The 16,575-nt window shown below is 38.3% G+C and overlaps 1 protein-coding gene across 1 annotated transcript in view; it reads right to left on the reverse strand.

Moving 5' to 3' along the window:
• Positions 1-16,575, reverse strand: part of GRID2 (glutamate ionotropic receptor delta type subunit 2) — a 1,602,175-nt gene that overhangs the window by 254,331 nt on the left and 1,331,269 nt on the right. The gene's annotated exons all lie outside the window — the stretch shown is intronic.

The raw sequence follows: 16,575 nt of genomic DNA on the forward strand, positions 1-16,575 counted from the left end.
AACAATAGCTTTGATATTGGGTAGGTTAGATTTTAAAGTCAAGCAGCTTTCTTATTTGTAAGCCGTGTGATGTTAGGTACCCCTGTTAACTTTACTTTCCTCATCTATAAATGGGGAGAGTAACAGTGTCCTCAAAAAGTGATGATTTTAGGACATGTCACATCAGTATTTGATCAAGCTATCTATTCTTTTCATACAAAGATTATTATTATAATAGTTCTTCACCTTATAATGCACTATTTAATGATTTGTAATGGACTATTTTTTTTTTTTTTTTGGTGTGTGTGGCAGGAGGACCTCTTATACTACTAACAAGGAGATTTGTGAATTGGAGTTGAGTTAAAGCCTTATCACCTTTCCAAGTACAAGAATGTATGAACTTAGGATACTAAATGGTCATAATTTTCTTCATAGCAAATTCTTTATGACATTTACATGACTTTATTAGTGTAATTATAATGAATGTGTTGCTGCTTAGATTTTTTTAAGCTGTCAGTTAAAAATCTAATGTCCATCCCCACTGCCGTGAACTTTCACTCATATTTTTACCTATTTTCTTTCAATAGGCGAATAGATCTTATCCATATAAACTTAAAATAACTCTCATAGGCCTTTCTTTTACATCTCCTCTCCCTTTCTCTCTCTCTTTCCTTCTTTCTTCCTCCCTCCCTCTCTTTCTTTCTCTCTCTTTTTTGTTTCACATTTGAGCCTTGTTGTGTGGAATGCTCACCAACAAATGACAAGAGTGAGCTGCCAGCTCTAGTTCTGGGGAATTTTAAGTCTAATCCCATTTTTAATAGAATGGAACACTTGACTCAAGTTATCCCATCAGAAGGATTTTTCTTCAGGGAGAGAAAAATGGAACGTGGTTGATGGGATAGGCGCTGGATGCTGCAGGCAAAGGGGCTGATGGTGGAAGAGAGACAAACAAGCAGGGGTGCATGAAAAGTGCCCTCCAACTCAGTTCAGGCTTTTCCTCCCACACTCTCCCCAGTTTCCTCCTCTGGATGGTAATTTCAGCATCTGCCAAAGGACAAATTTTCTTGTAGCTCCAAGGGCCCAGTATAGCAACCGCACGGAGCCCACTGGTGCCTACTGAGGTTCATTGGTTGCAGTGGCTGAGCACTGTCGTTGGCAGGGTACAGAGGCAGGTTTTCCAGGCAGGAAAAGTGCTCCAAAATTTAACAACTTAATGAACAACTACACGCCATAATAGAGGGCCAGCAGAGTGAACATTAGCGATGTTGAGACATAAGAAACAGAAAAAAGAGTTGGAAACTAGACTGAGGTGGTCAGAGAAGGCAGGCCTACCATGGTGAGGTACTGCCAACCTCTGCACTGGGCAACCTCTCAGCTTCTAAAAACACAGGTTTTGAAGATATAAAGATTGAAGTGTCAATCCTTGAGCAAATAAAAATTTTCCAAATTGCAGTTCCTTTCCCTGTTAAATAGGAGAAATAATAATTTTATAATAAAATATCTGGAGGTTTGTAGTAGATTTTGATAGAAGACACTTCCCTTAAAAGGTACTCTTTAAGCGCTCAGTTACTGATCCTTGCAATTATTATTATTATTACTGTTACTTTGTCCTCTATTATGATTTCAAGGATCGCCATGTTTTTATTTTTCCCACCAATAGACTCATTCTCAGCTAAAGCTCTTCCTCACCGGTGGCCTTTCTTTCTAACATCTCACTCTAACTTCTCATCAAGTTTTGTAAATTTTACCTCCTAAATCTTGCAAATCTATCACTACCTTTGCCTTCCCATTGCTAGTACCCTCATCATTTCTACCTTGAAAATTATTTCTAAGCTTTTCCCCTATCTCTACTCCCACCTACCTCTAATCCAACCTTCACAGCCAACAGTGTTCTTTCTGATATGCAAATCCGATCCTACCTCTGCCTTATTTAAATACTTCCTGTATAACCCACTGCCCTTAGAAAATGGTTCAAACTCCATAGCATTCAAGATCCTTCAAAAATTTGCCCTAAAAATTTTTTTCCCCATTTTCAGAAATAACCTTTTGCCTCATTCATATTCACATTACAGGGCAAACAGACTATTTCATCATTCCTTGCTTGGTAGGTGTTCTCCCAGCATGTTTGCTTATCTTCTTGGTGAATTTCTTCCTTTCAAGATCAAATTCTGATGTCTTTTCTGTGCTCTTCTAATACTTAAAATATATGTTCACATCTTAGCATTGTGTTTTGAAATTTTACTTCTTTGTTTACCTCATTAGAATACATGTTACTGATTCTCATGAGATTTTTTTTTAATGTTATTTATTTGTTTTTTATTTATCTTGAAACTCAGAACCTAGCCAGTGTCTGGAAAACAGCAGTTAATGAGGTTCATTTGTTTTGGCTGCACTTCTTTACTAGGAAAATGCTTTCATCTTGGAAAGCCAGCATTCCCATTAAACCAGTGTTGCATAAAAATGGAATTTTTACTATATATTACTAGCCATTTTGTGGGTGATTAATAGTGGCCAGAAGTATTGTATAGTTAAAAAAAAGAAACTTTTTTAAGAAAACAAAACTTTATAAAAAGAGAACTTTAGAAAGCCTTTCTGTATTACAATCAGCTGCAAAAGCTTTCTTGGACCACCAGTGAGTTGTGTGACAAGACGTTTTGCCATAAATGAATTCAGAGGCAAGACAAATAAAAAGAAAATTTAAACAAATAGTACTGAAACAAAATATCGGAAAAAGCTGAGGTATAGTCTGAGATTCTGGTAGACACGGGGTCCAGTACAAGCTGGGATGTCTATTCCTGAGACAGATACTTATTTAAGCAGTGTGGAAACAGATCTGACAATTTAGTGGTAGATGTGATGAATTATTTCTGATTAAAATATCAGAAAGAAACTGAAATGATGAAGAAAATTGCTCAACTAACTCTGCTAAAGGAAATACTTAAAAAAATATATATATATAAAAGAATCTATGGTTTTAGGAGCTGCTGCTGCTGCTGCTAAGTCGCTTCAGTCGTGTCCAACTCTGTGCGACCCCATAGGCGGCAGCCCACCAGGCTCTGCTGTCCCTGGGATTCTCCAGGCAAGAATACTGGAGTGGGTTGCCATTTCCTTCTCCAATGCATGAAAGAGAAACGTGAAAGTGAAGTCGCTCAGTCGTGTCTGACTCTTCGAAACCCCATGGACTGCAGCCTACCAGGCTCCTCTGTCCATGGATTTTCCAGGCAAGAGTACTGGAGTGGGGTGCCATTGCAGAGATACAAACCAGAACAAAGAACAGTCACCTTTGGAAATGTGTGCTCGTGCTCAGCCACTCAGTCATGTCTGACTCTTTGCGACCCTGTGGATTGCAGCCCTCCAGGCTCCTCTGTCCATGGGATTCTCCAGGCAAGAGTACTGAAGTGGGTTGCCATTTCCTACTCCAGGGTATCTTCCGGACCCAGGGATGGAACCTGCTTCTCTTATGTCTCCTGCATTGGCAGGCAGGTTCTTTACCACTACAACCACCTGGGAAACCCTTTGGTAATACTGGAGTTTTATTTTTTCTTTCTTTCAAAGGTTAAGTATTTACATAAAGAGGAAGTAGTCTCAAGAAGAGGAATGCTCTACTTATAGGAGAGCAGAAAAGCAGAAAAAGGCTTTCCAGTGTCCTATCTGCCAGTGTAGCCAATTGTCACTTGAGAAACCACATTCTGTATCTTAGTAGCTCCTTCTCAGTGAATTTCTCCCAACTCTTCAGATACAAGTTTGGAAAGGAAGTCTGATGAAACATAAGGGTATCAAGGGTAAATGGTGAGGTAAGCAGGACTCTAACACTCCCTGATGTCAGAAAATTTGGTTTGCAGATGCTATGCTATGCTATGCTATGCTATGCTATGCTATGTTGCTTCAGTCCGACTCTGTGCGACCCCAGAGATGGCAGCCCACCAGGCCCCGCCATCCCTGGGATTCTCCAGGCAATAACACTGGAGTGGGTTGCCATTTCCTTCTCCAATGCATGAAAGAGAAAAGTGAAAGTGAAGTTGCTCAGTCGTGTCCGACTCTTTGCGACCCCATGGACTGCAGCCTACCAGGCTCCTCCGTCCATGGGATTTTCCAGGCAAGAGTACTGGAGTGGGTGGGGTGCCAATCCATATTGATGAGCTATTTTAAGTGAATGAAGGCAACTGCTATTTAATGAAAGCAAGCTCAGGAAAGAGTTGAATGTTCTTTAGCCCAGTGATGCTACTGCTGCTGCTAAGTCACTTCAGTCGTGTTTGACTCTGTGCGACCCCATAGATGGCAGCCCACCAGGCTCCCCTGTCCCTGGGATTCTCCAGGCAAGAACACTGTGGGTTGCTATTTCCTTCTCCAATGCATGAAAGTGAAAAGGGAAAGTGAAGTCGCTCAGTCGTGTCCAATTCTTAGCGACCCCATGGACTGCAGCCTACCAGGCTCCTCCATCCATGGGATTTTCCAGGCAAGAGTACTGGAGTGGGTCGCCATTGCCTTCTCCATCAATGATGCTAGGTTTCTTATTTTAAAAGATTAAGGTTAAAGTCATAGTAGTGGCGGAAATACAATTCTCTCATAGAAGGTAAGACTATATAGCCTAAGAAAGTATAATTTATGGGACCAGTTAATTTAGGAGGAACCCAGCCACGGTTGTCTCTAGTGGAGAGAATGTGTTTGTGCCTTTCTTCCTCTCATGGTGCCAACACTTCTCCCTTCTCAAGACAGAAGCAGAAGACTAAAGTCTGAGGCCAACAAGTTTGAAGGATCCCTGCAGGGTGGACCCAGGGGATGTCCCCTGGATGGAGAGGGTGCTTTATAAGAGGAGCCCTAACAGGACCAAAATGGACTGAGGATGTAGAGAGGAGGGTCAGCAGATGAGAATGGCTCCCTGTGGTGGATGCTCAAATAAGGCTGGGGTGGTGCTTCCTTCCCCAGCCCCTCTGTTCTGGCCTCTTCCCCACTCCTGTCCTATACCCTTCACATGCCCACACACCCAGCTTTCTGTGGTACAGCAGAGCATATGACATAAAAGACAGCTTCAGATTTTTGTGCTCCGAACTTCTTTAGAATACTTATTTGATCTTTATTTTTAAAAAAACTATTTAAACATCCATCAGAATTCCAAATGTCCTTGGTCTAGAAAAAGTAGAGGTAGTCGCGTGGAGCACACTGCTCCCTTCCAAACACTGTCCCTCCAAGTGGATTACTAGGCATGGAGGGCTATATCCCAGGGGATGCCTTTCAAGTCTTTCCTGAGAGATTTAGGAATGTTTCCCTCCAAAGAGCAGTCAGGAGCACCCCATCTGCCACATGGTATACACAGGATGGTCATAGGTAATACTAGAAATTCAGGTAACATAGATGCAGTTGAGGTAGAGGGATGTCACTGACTAGGTATGGAACATCTTCCTGCACTAGAGAGATGCATTTTCCTGTACACTTTTGAGGTTGATTTGGACTTGGATACGATAGGTCATTTTAGAGAACCCAGAGGGAGGAGGAAACACTCTGTCCTTCTGGCTGCTGTTAAGCAATAATTAATGATGATGATGGTGAAACTCTCTCCAAAATGACAATGCTATATAAATGTGAAAAGACAGTCATCTGAAAATCTGATTGTCTTGCCTAACTTGTTGTCCCATATTATAAGCTAGGAACTAATTTTGTCATGTCATGAATCTTGATATGTGGCAGACATTATATTTTTCCACATGTTGACAGAATGATCGTTTATGACCCTGTTCTCTATTTTAAATGGCCTATTAGTTAAAGTAGTCTTTTATTATACACACACACATCTATGCATATATACACACTAATTAAGCAAAACTCTGTTGCAAAAGGCTCAATATCCTGTGAATTCAATTACTCTGCAATTTTCCTGTGTACTTTCTTATACATTATTGAAAAAGATGCAATATTTGTTTACACAGGACAATATGAACAAATATGGAATTATCCTAAATTTGTACAGTCAGCATTTCATTATATTTGCTACTGATGGTCAGCTAATTATAAAATTCATTAGGACAATATCCTTAAATAAACCAATACACTTCAGTATTAGAACAGTAGATTTTTATGTTCCTCTATCATTGAGAATACAGGAAGGACTTGACTAATTCCCAAGAATTTCCCTGAGGATCAACAAATTTCTAAATGATGTTAAGAAAGAATCCTTATAAAATCGTAACATCAGAGAGTTGAGAGAATTCCTGGAGGTATCACATAATTCGATTACGTTCTTTAAGGCACATAAGCCAGTCTCCAAAACTGACTTTATTTTTCTTCCTAAGGCATTTTTATGACTTCGAAAATTTAACACCAGGCAGTCCTTACTCATGCCTAACCTAAATCCCTCCTATTCAAATAAACCTCTCATTTTGTTCTCAGTCCCATGGGCAATAGTTACTCATCATCTCTAGGACACCTCTATTTCTTTATTTAATAAAACATTGCCTTTTCATTTTCATCCCCAGCCTTCTCCTTGCTGAATTAAATACTAAATTCCTTTTGTTTTATTCCCAGGATCTACTACTCCCCCTTGCTTTTTTTTTTTTTTTTTGCTTTGTAATTAACTGAGCCATCTTTTTCTTCTCTATTGCAATTTTTGCATAATCTTATAAATAGATTATGGTAGTTTAAAAGTCCTGAACAACTTTAACACTGCTAGGTGACCTTGGTCATTTTCCTTATAAACATCAATGCTACATTTCAAATTTATAATTGATAGATGATTTAATCTTAAACCGCCTATATCCCACAATTTCAAACTATTATAGATACACACATACACATACACTGTTTTTTCTTTCCATCTCTGTGTGAATTATCATATATTTGTCCCTATTAAACTTCACCTCACTTCTAATCACTTTGTTTAATTTGTCAAGGTCCTTATGAATTCCTATAGTGTGGTTCTAGGCAATAATCACCCCTACTCAATATAAAGTAATCTGCATATTTAATAAGTTTACTCCCTATTCCATACTTCAAATCAACACTAAAGATGTTAATTAGAATCAGGGCCAGCACTGAGTTATGGAAAAAACTTTATTCAATATACCCTCCAAGGATGACATTGAACCATTGATCAGTACCTCACAATTGGGCTACTAACAAGCTATGATACAATAATATACAATATTACTACACAGAACAATGACCCAAATAAAATATAGTGTGGATTCAAATGAGGAATCAATAGTAACTTGCTATTTTTTCCCTATAAGGTTTTTTAAGGAGCTCAAAACATTAATCAAGTATCAAATTATTCATAGTGAAAGAAATAACTAGAGAGGAACAATTTATCAGAAATAACAGTAGGGTTACTTTAATAGCCTATTTAAAGACCCAGTGATATGCTATTGTCAAAATAAGGTAAAAGGTCACTGTTTCAGTAAAGCGTCTAATGAATCTTACTCAAACAAAAATCCTGGCTTTTCATAATACAGAGCAGGGAACCAAGTTTCTATTGATAACTTAAAATTTCCTAAATATCAAAGATGTTTTCCTTCTTTTTTAGTACAGTAGGTCTGTGGATTTCTCCAAAAAAGATTTTTTGGGTAATTGTCCAGAGAAACTATCCTCTATTCCCAATTAGGTATATATCCTTTTTGAAAAATATCAACTAAAAGCATATATAAAATGCATGTCCTAATGCTCAGAGTCAGGTCTTATCGACAGTCACTCAGATTACACTCCAGTGTTTTTGCCTGGAGAATCCCAGGGAAGGGGGAGCCTGGTGGGCTGTCGTCTATGAGGTCACACAGAGTCGGACATGACTGAAGTGACTTAGCAGCAGCAGATTACAAATATCCAAACTATTTTAAAAATTTTCTCTCCATCCATTTGCTCTTTCATTAGCAAATGTTGAGAGTTCTGCATCCCTCTCAGAAAATGACAATTGTCATTAAAAAACAACAACAACAATAGCAACACCCAAAAAAACAGCCAAGCCAGCTGGCTGTAGATCTTATTCTTTGCCTTCTTGGAAACTTGCCATGATCTGGAGCATCTGGTGATTTCCAACCTTGTCCTTAGGCTAAAAGATCAGGGTTGGAGAAATAGGGCCTATAGTAGGGGTGTGTGTAGTGAGTGTGTGCATGTGTGTGTGTAGGGGTGGAGGAGAAAGCCATTAAAAATAAATTGACTATCTTTAGATGACAAGAGCTTGTGGAGGAGCTAAGAGGATCAGAGAACTAATGGGGTCAAACAGATATTTAGTGGAGGGTGGAGGTCAGCACACCAGGATTGCTGGCATGATGGCAAAGAAAGGTGGGTCAAGAAAAACAGGATGAGAAAAATGGTTTAAAAAAAAAAGTTTCCTTTCAGTTCTGCCTTTCAATCTAGGATTTCTTTTTATTAAAAAAATAAAGAAAGAAGAAATAAATAAATCTAGGACTTCTTTATTTCTTTTTAGTAATGTATGCAAACACATTTTAAAATCATTTTCCTCAGACCTTCTTTAATAGTATAGCTCAATTTTATAGTTGATACAGAAATTTACAGTTTAAAGGACACTGCAAATAACAATTCAAACTGTAGGACATATATTTGGGGAGTGAGAGAAAGAATGGATCACATGTTCAAAGATGGAAAACTAAGATACAAAGTGGTTTAAAAACCTTCCTACCTAGCAGCAGGAAAGAGACTTGAACACTCAAAGGTAGGTCTCCAGTCCTCTTCAGCAGTGGTTCTGCTGAACGAACAACTCTGCCTGCATGGTCTACCGCCACTTTTGTCCATCGCTAACTTTTCTACACTAACTTCAAAAAAGCCCGCCCCATGCACACTGGCTTCTCTAAAATGACTAAACGCATTGCTCTCAAGTATAAATGTTTTAACATATTCTCATACTTGTGATAAACATAACTTATTTATTAGGTTGACTTCATATAATGAAGGAAAATAACAAGAAATAGAGGAGAGCCTAGGCATTTATATGCTTCAGTACTTAGTGGTTTTTAGGTGACTAAGGTTGGAGAGAGAGAACAAGAGAAGGATTTGACTTGTTTAGATGATTCAGCTTGTCCAGAAGAAGGGGATCATCTTTAGAGGTTATGGGAGCTTATTAGTGAGGCAAAGTTCTCATCTTAGTGAGCTCAGTGTAAACAGAGTCTATACAATGCTAAAAGAGCCCTGTTTCTGAGAGTCACAAATATTAAATTGGGAGACAACTTTTAATTAAATGCGTACTTTCAGTGGCTTTAGAAGAATAGTATACTTCTGAAAGTTTCTGTTTTTGTTTTCCAAAAGAAAGACAAAACTGTCTATAACATCTAGATGGCTATGTGTTTATAACACATCCATCACTGTAGTACTTAAGTTCTTTGACAAGTAAGCCATTTCGACATTGAACAATATAGAGTCAGGAGATGAATGTCTTCCTCTGTCTGCAGTGCCTGTGCACTTTAGAGCTAAGCCTATATAATTCTGTACTAAACCAAAACATAAAAAGCAGTATGAATCAGGTCTAGCTCACTCCAGCCACGTAGAATTTGGTTGTTCCTAATAAAGTGTGCAATTCCCTGCCGAGAGCTAAGAAATAGCCTCCTACAGTAGGACTGAAGTGGGTGAGAGACAATGGAAACTGAGGGAACATACATTCTAGGCCCCCTGTTTTATCCTGGAATAACAAGACAAAAAATGACTTTCATATTTCTTTCTGACTTTTTATGAGGTGTATAAACAAGTCATGGAGTTCCATAGTCTCAGGCCAGAGTCTGAGAAATTCCTTTCTGGTTCATTCATTCAATGAATATTTACTTATAGCCAACTGTGTACTCAGTAAGGTACTATATAAAGCATTGTATTAGTACACAGGTGATAAAACCATCCTTGAGAACATATATCATAATAAGGAAGGTAAAACAAATCGAATAATACTCCAGTACAAGACTAGATATTGTTCAGAGTGTAAAGGCATTCAAAAAGGGGAGCCACTAAATTTAGTTGTGAAAACTCTGTGGAAATCTACATAGAGGAAGTGGTATACAAGCTACAGGTTACAAGAGGGGGTCATTAAAGATGAGTTAAAAAAGAAAAAAGTCCATGGGGTTGCCAAGAGTTGGACACGCCATAGCAAATGAACTGAATTGATTGAAAAAAGAAAACTTGCTTGATAAGTAGATATCCTGACCCAGGTTTAGTGTTAGTCACTATCATTAGCAGCTTAATCTTCATTCTTAATCAGGCTAAAGTGACTGTTAATCAGACAATAGAGCTAATCATTTGGCTAAGTATTTATTTATGCTTAAGATCAGATGAGGCTTGTTTATAGTGGGTTTTTTTTGTTGTTGTTGTTTCATTTATTATTACCTCTGGTGGCTTGGAGGACTAGGGGGCAGGGCAGGAAGACAACACTCATAAGGTAGGTTGTTGGTAGCTGTGTCAGAGCAATAACAGTAGCAATAGGGAAACCTTGAGGTTTAGTTGAACCAGGTAAAAGAAATAATTCAGGGTATGAAACTGGGGACAGAATGGTAAAAAGAATAGTTATTAGTACCCCCAAAAATGGGAGTGGAGGGAAGAACAGTCCAAAGAATCTGCATGAAGTTCTGGGGAACAAGTAGAAAAATGGAAGCAAATCCTAGATGTGTGTCTGAGAATCGTGCTGTTATTCATATCTTTTTTTACCCCCATTTATTCTTTATACTGAAGTTAACAAAGTTGAACCCATTCTCTCCTTACCCTTAGGGAAAATAAGGCTTAAAATTATTATGGAAAATGACAAGATCATTCAGCTACTAAGTGGGAGAGATTTTAAATGCAAATTTACTTAAATCGATGTCTCTGGTGCCTGTTTCTAGGATACCATGTAACTCAGAAATATCTGGAATTAACTTGGCTAAATATAATTCAGCCATTAATTCTTTTCTGAAAAACTCTTTGTCAAAGAAACTTATAATGATCCTGATGATTTTCATTCATTCAAGTATTCATGAATATATTATTTATTTATTTCATTCAGTAAAAATTTAGTGCATTTGCTAATTGCAGAGGATATGACCCATTGGTGAAGACACAGGTTCTAGTGCCAATTGCCTGGGTTTGCTACCCCAGGTTTTAGCTTTGTCATCTTCAAGAAGGAGATTAAAAGAATATATCTCTCATGCCACTGTTATGAGGATTAAATGAAAAAATCTACATGAAGCATTAGGAAAGTGTGTCACATAGAAATCACTCAATCAGTGTTAGCTACTCTTATTAATACTCTGTGCCAGGGACTCTATGAGGCATTAAGGGCATAAATAGGAACATAACATAGTCCTTGCATTTAAAGAAAGTACACTTTCAAAGAGAAGACACATGTCTAATTTTGCCTGAGCAAACAAAAGATGCCAGATGAGAACAGATTTCTGGGTCATTTCAGGAGGTTGGAACAGCGCAGAAGCTCCAGAAAAGCATGACATGTCTTCCAAGGCTATGGCTTGAATGAGGCATGAACAAGTGTGAGGAATGATTAATTGATGTGCTGTGTGTGCTTAGTCACTCAGTTATGTCTGACTCTTTGCGACCCCATGGACTGTAGCCCACCAGGTTCTTCTGTCCTTGGGGATTCTCCAGGCAATAATACTGGAGTGCGTTGCCATGCCCTTTTCCGGGGATCTTCCTGGGATTGAACCCAGGTCTCCCACATTGCAGGTGGATTCTTTACCATCTGAGCCACCAGGGAAGCCCAATTGGTGCCCGTGAACAAAAAAGAAACTTATCAGCTTTTGAAGAATTGAATAAGCTCTGCCGATGGAATTGAACCTTATTTTGATAGCATGAGGTAACAAAGGGGGCTTAGAGCCAATTTTAAGGATTGAAGAAGGTCACTTTCTGGATGTTTCACTCTGGAGGGTAAACTTGAATGAGAAGATAATGGATAGAGGGAAGCAATAGCTGAGGTAGAAGAAAAGAGAGTAAGATGTGAAGCTGCAGGCAGGGAAAATCAGAATCTTTTACTGCCTCATTATTGATAGAGGGAAGAAAATTAAGGAAAAAAGCAAGATTAAGGGAAAAAAAGGTGGAGAAGAAATAGAGGGAAACAGAGCTGGCCTCTACCTCATTTTGAAAATAGATTGCTAATCAAATGATATAATCTGCCAAACAGGCTACAGAAGAAAAAATCATCTGAGTCCATCAGTTGATGGGAAACAAAGCATTTGACAAAATCTAACACTCAAACATGATAAAAATACATAGAAAACTAGGGATAGAAAAGAATATCTTCACCTCAATAAAGAGTAGCTACAAAAACCCTCCAGGTAACCTTATACCTATTAGTGAAAGAAAGACTCAACGCTTTTCACAAGATGGAGAACAATCTAGAGATGTCCACTGTCATCACTATTATTTGACCTAGTACCCAAAGTTGTAATCAGCACAGAAAAGGCAACAAGAGGAAATAAAAGGCATACAGATGAGAAAGAAAAGACATAACTGTTCAGTTTTATAAATGACATAAAGGATTGCATAGAAAATCTCAAAGACTCTACCAAAACTCCTAGAACCGCTGGAAATAACAGCAAGATCACAAGCTAAAACCAGCACGTAAAAATTGTATTTTTATACTAGCAATAAATATGTGAAAACTGAAATTAAAAATCCAATACCATTTATAATTGCTGGGATAAAAAGACATACTTAGATTTAACTCTATCATATATAAGACTGATGTACTATAAACTGCAAAATACTGATAGAAGAAATAAAACATTTAAGTAAGCAGAAAGATATACTTTATTAATAAATTGGAAGACTCAACATAGTAAAGATGTGACTATGTTCCCAAACTGATATACAGACTTACTACAATTCCTATTAAAATTCTAGCATTACTTTTTCTGCTAATGTAGACAAAATTATTCTAAAATCCATACAGAAAGGCAAAGGAAGTAGAATAGGTAAAATAATTACCCCCCCCCAAAAAAGAAACAAGAGTGAGAGGAATCCCTATTCTTAATTTCAAGCCACAGTAATCAAATCTATGTTATTCGCAGAGGGACAGATACATAGATCAATGGGCAGGATAGGAAACCCAGAAAGAGATTCACACAGAAGGCCAACTGATTATTCTTTACAAAGGTGCACAAGCACTTTAACAAAGGAAAGAGTTTTTTTTTTTTTTTCCCCCAGCAAAAGCTCCTGGACATATGAATATCCATAGGCAAAAACTGAACCTCAGTGTAAACTTTACACCTAGTGCAAAACTAAACTCAAAATGGATTACAGATTTAAATGGGAAATATAAAACTATAAAACTTTTAGCATAAAACAGTTGAGTATTTTAGAGACCTAGAACTTGCTCAAAGAGTCTTGACATGACATGAAAGGTTAATGCACAAAAAATAAGTGGTAAACTTGACTTTAGCGAAATTAAAAACTTTTGTTTTATGTGAGACCCTGTAAAGAAGATGAAAAAACAATAGACTAGGAAAAAACATTTGCCAACCACATATCAGACAAAGAAGTGGTATCTAGAATATGTAAAGAACTCTCAGTGGTAAAAAAGCAAAGAATCCAATTAGAAAATGGACAAAGACATAAAAGAACCTTTCATGTGCCTGCATGCATGCTGAGTCACTTCAGCTGTGTCTGACTCTTTGCAACCCTATGGACTATCGCCCGCTATGCTCTCTGTTTATAGGATTCTTCAGTCAAGAGTACTGGAATGGGTTGCCATGTCCTCCTCCAAGAGGTCTTCTGGACCCAGGGATCAAACCTGTGTCTCTTAGTCTCCTGAATTGGTAGGCTGCTTCTTTATCAGAAGCCCCACCTGGAAAACCCTAAATAACTCTCAATGGTTAAAAAAAAAAAAATCATATTAGGAAATGGACAAAAGGCACAAAGGAACCTTTCAGTTAAGAAGATATAATGATGGCAAAAAGTACATGAGAAGATGTTCAATGTCACTAATCACTAGGGAAATGCAAATTAAGATCACAGTAAGGTATTACTACATTTCTATCAGAATGGATAAAATTAAAAAAAAAATAGTGACAGCACCCAAAGGTGGCAAAAATGCAAACAAACTGGATACCTCATTAATTGTTGGTGGAGATGTAAAACAGTGCAACTACTCTGTAAAACAATTTGGCAGTTTCTTAAAAACTAATCATACACTTACCAGACTACCTAGCAATCACACTCATGGACCTTCATGCCAGAGAAATGAAAACATACACGCGAAAAAAAAAAAACCAACCCTGCACATAAATGTTCTGAGCAGCCTTATTTAAAATAGCTAAAAACTGGAAACAACATAGATGTCATCAAATAAGTAAGTTTTAAACAAGTTCGTGAATTCACTGTTGTTGCTCAGTAGCTCAGTCATGTCCTACTCTCTGTGACCCTGTGGACTGCAGCATGTCAGGCTTCCTTGTCCTTCACTATCTCCCAGAGTGTGCGCAAACTCATGTCCATTGAGTAGGTGATCCCATGCAATCATCTTATCCTCTGTCTGCCCCTTCTCCTCCAACCTTCAATCTTTCCCAGCATCATGGTCTTTTCCAGTGAGTTGGCTCTTTGCATCAGGTGGCCTGTGTACTGGAGTTTCAGTTTCAGAATCAGTCTTTCCAGTCAGTATTCACGGGCTGATTTCCTTTAGGACTGACTGGTTTGATCTCCTTGCAGCCCAAGGGACTTTCAGGAGTCTTCTTCAGCATCACAGTTTGAAAGCATCAATACTTTGGTGCTCAGATTACTCATGGTTCAACTCTCACATCCATTTATAACTACTGGAAAAATCATAGCTTTGACTATACGGACCGTTGCAAGGGCCTTTCAATTTCATTGCTGCATCCACCATCTGCAGTGATTTTGGAGCTCCCCAAAATAAAGTTTGTCATTGTTTCCATTTTTACTCATCTATTTGCCATGAAGTGATGGAAAATGGATGCCACAATCTTCATTTTTTGAACATTGAATTTTAAGCCAGCTTTTTCACTCTCCTCTTTCACTTTCATCAAGAGGCTCTTTAGTTTCTCTTTGCTTTCTGCCATTAGGGTGGTGTCATCTGCATATCTGAGGTTACTAATATTTCTCCTGGCATTCTTGATTCCAGCTGGTGCTTCATCCAGCCCAGCATTTCGCATGATGTACTCTGCACATAAGTTAAATAAGCAGGATGACAATATACAGCCTTGACGTATTCCTTTCTGAATTTTGAAGCAGTCCTTTGTTCCATGTCTGGTTCTAACTGTTGCTTTTTGACCTGCATACAGGTTACTCAGGAGGCAGGTAAGGTGGTCTGGTAATTTTATCTCTTCATGAGTTTTCCAGTTTCTTGTGATCCACACAGTCAAAGGCTTTAACCTAGTCAGTGAAGTAGAAATAGACGTTTTTCTGGAATTCGCTTGCTTTTTCTATGATCCAACAAATGTTGGCAATTTGATCTCTAGTTCCTCTGCCTTTTCTAAATCCAGCTTGTATATCCAGAAGTTCTCAGTTCACATACTGTTGAAGTCTAGCTTGAAGGATTTTGAGCATTACCTTGCCAGCGTGTGAAATGAGGGCAACTGTGTGATAGTTTGAACATTCTTTGGCATTGTCCTTCTTTGGGATGGGAATGAAAACTGACCTTTCTTGTCCTGTGGCCACTGCCGAGTTTTCCAAACTTGCTGGCATATTGAGTGCAACACTTTAACAGCTTCATCTTCTAGTATTTGAAATAGCTCAGCTGGAATTCCATCACCTCCACTAGCTTTGTTTCATAGTAATGTTTCCTAAGGCCCGCTTGACTTCACACTCCAGGAACTTGGCTCAAGGTGAGTGATCACACCATCATGGTTATCCGGGTCATTAAGACCTTTTTTGTACAGTTCTTCTGTGTATTCTTGCCACCTCTTCTTAGTATCTTCTGCTTCTTTTAGGTCTAAACCATTTCTGTCCTTTATTGTGCCCATATTTGCATGAAATGTTCTCTTCGTATTGCTGATTCTCTAGTCTTTCTCATCCTTTGGTTTCCCTCTATTCTTTGCATTCTTCACTTAAGAAGCCTTTCTTATATCTCCTTGCTATTCTTTGGAACTCTGCATTCAGATGCATATATGTTTCCTTTTCTCCTTTGCCTTTTGCTTCATACTACTTAACAATTAAAAAAAAACAAAAACTACGAACCATGGATGCATGGAACAACTTGAATGGACCTCAAGGGCATTTTGCTGAATGACATAAAAGCCAATTTCAAAACAATTCAACCTAATAACATTGTTAGAATGAGTGGAGAATAACTGTGGTTGCCAAAAGCTGGGGATGATGTGGAAGAATGGGTGAGGGTGAGCATATAGGTGTGGAATGAGTGAGATTTTGTAATGATTAATGGTTTTGTATCTGTATTGCAGTGGTAGTTAATGATTCTATACCGGTGATAAAATGGCTAAGTACTATATGTGTAGATAGTACCCATGTCAGTTTCCTGATTCTGATACTATACTGTAATTACTAAGATGTAACCATCATGCATGGGTGGGGGGCTTTCCTGGTAGCTCAGCTGGTAAAGAATCCACCTGCAATTTAGGAGACCCTGGTTCGATTCCTGGGTCAGAAAGTTCCCTTGGAGAAGAGATAGGCTACCTACTCCAGTATTCTTGCCTGGAGAATCCCAGAAACAGAGGA

The sequence above is a fragment of the Bos javanicus genome, chromosome 6 (assembly GCF_032452875.1).
Source record: "Bos javanicus breed banteng chromosome 6, ARS-OSU_banteng_1.0, whole genome shotgun sequence".
Lineage (NCBI taxonomy): Eukaryota > Metazoa > Chordata > Mammalia > Artiodactyla > Bovidae > Bos > Bos javanicus.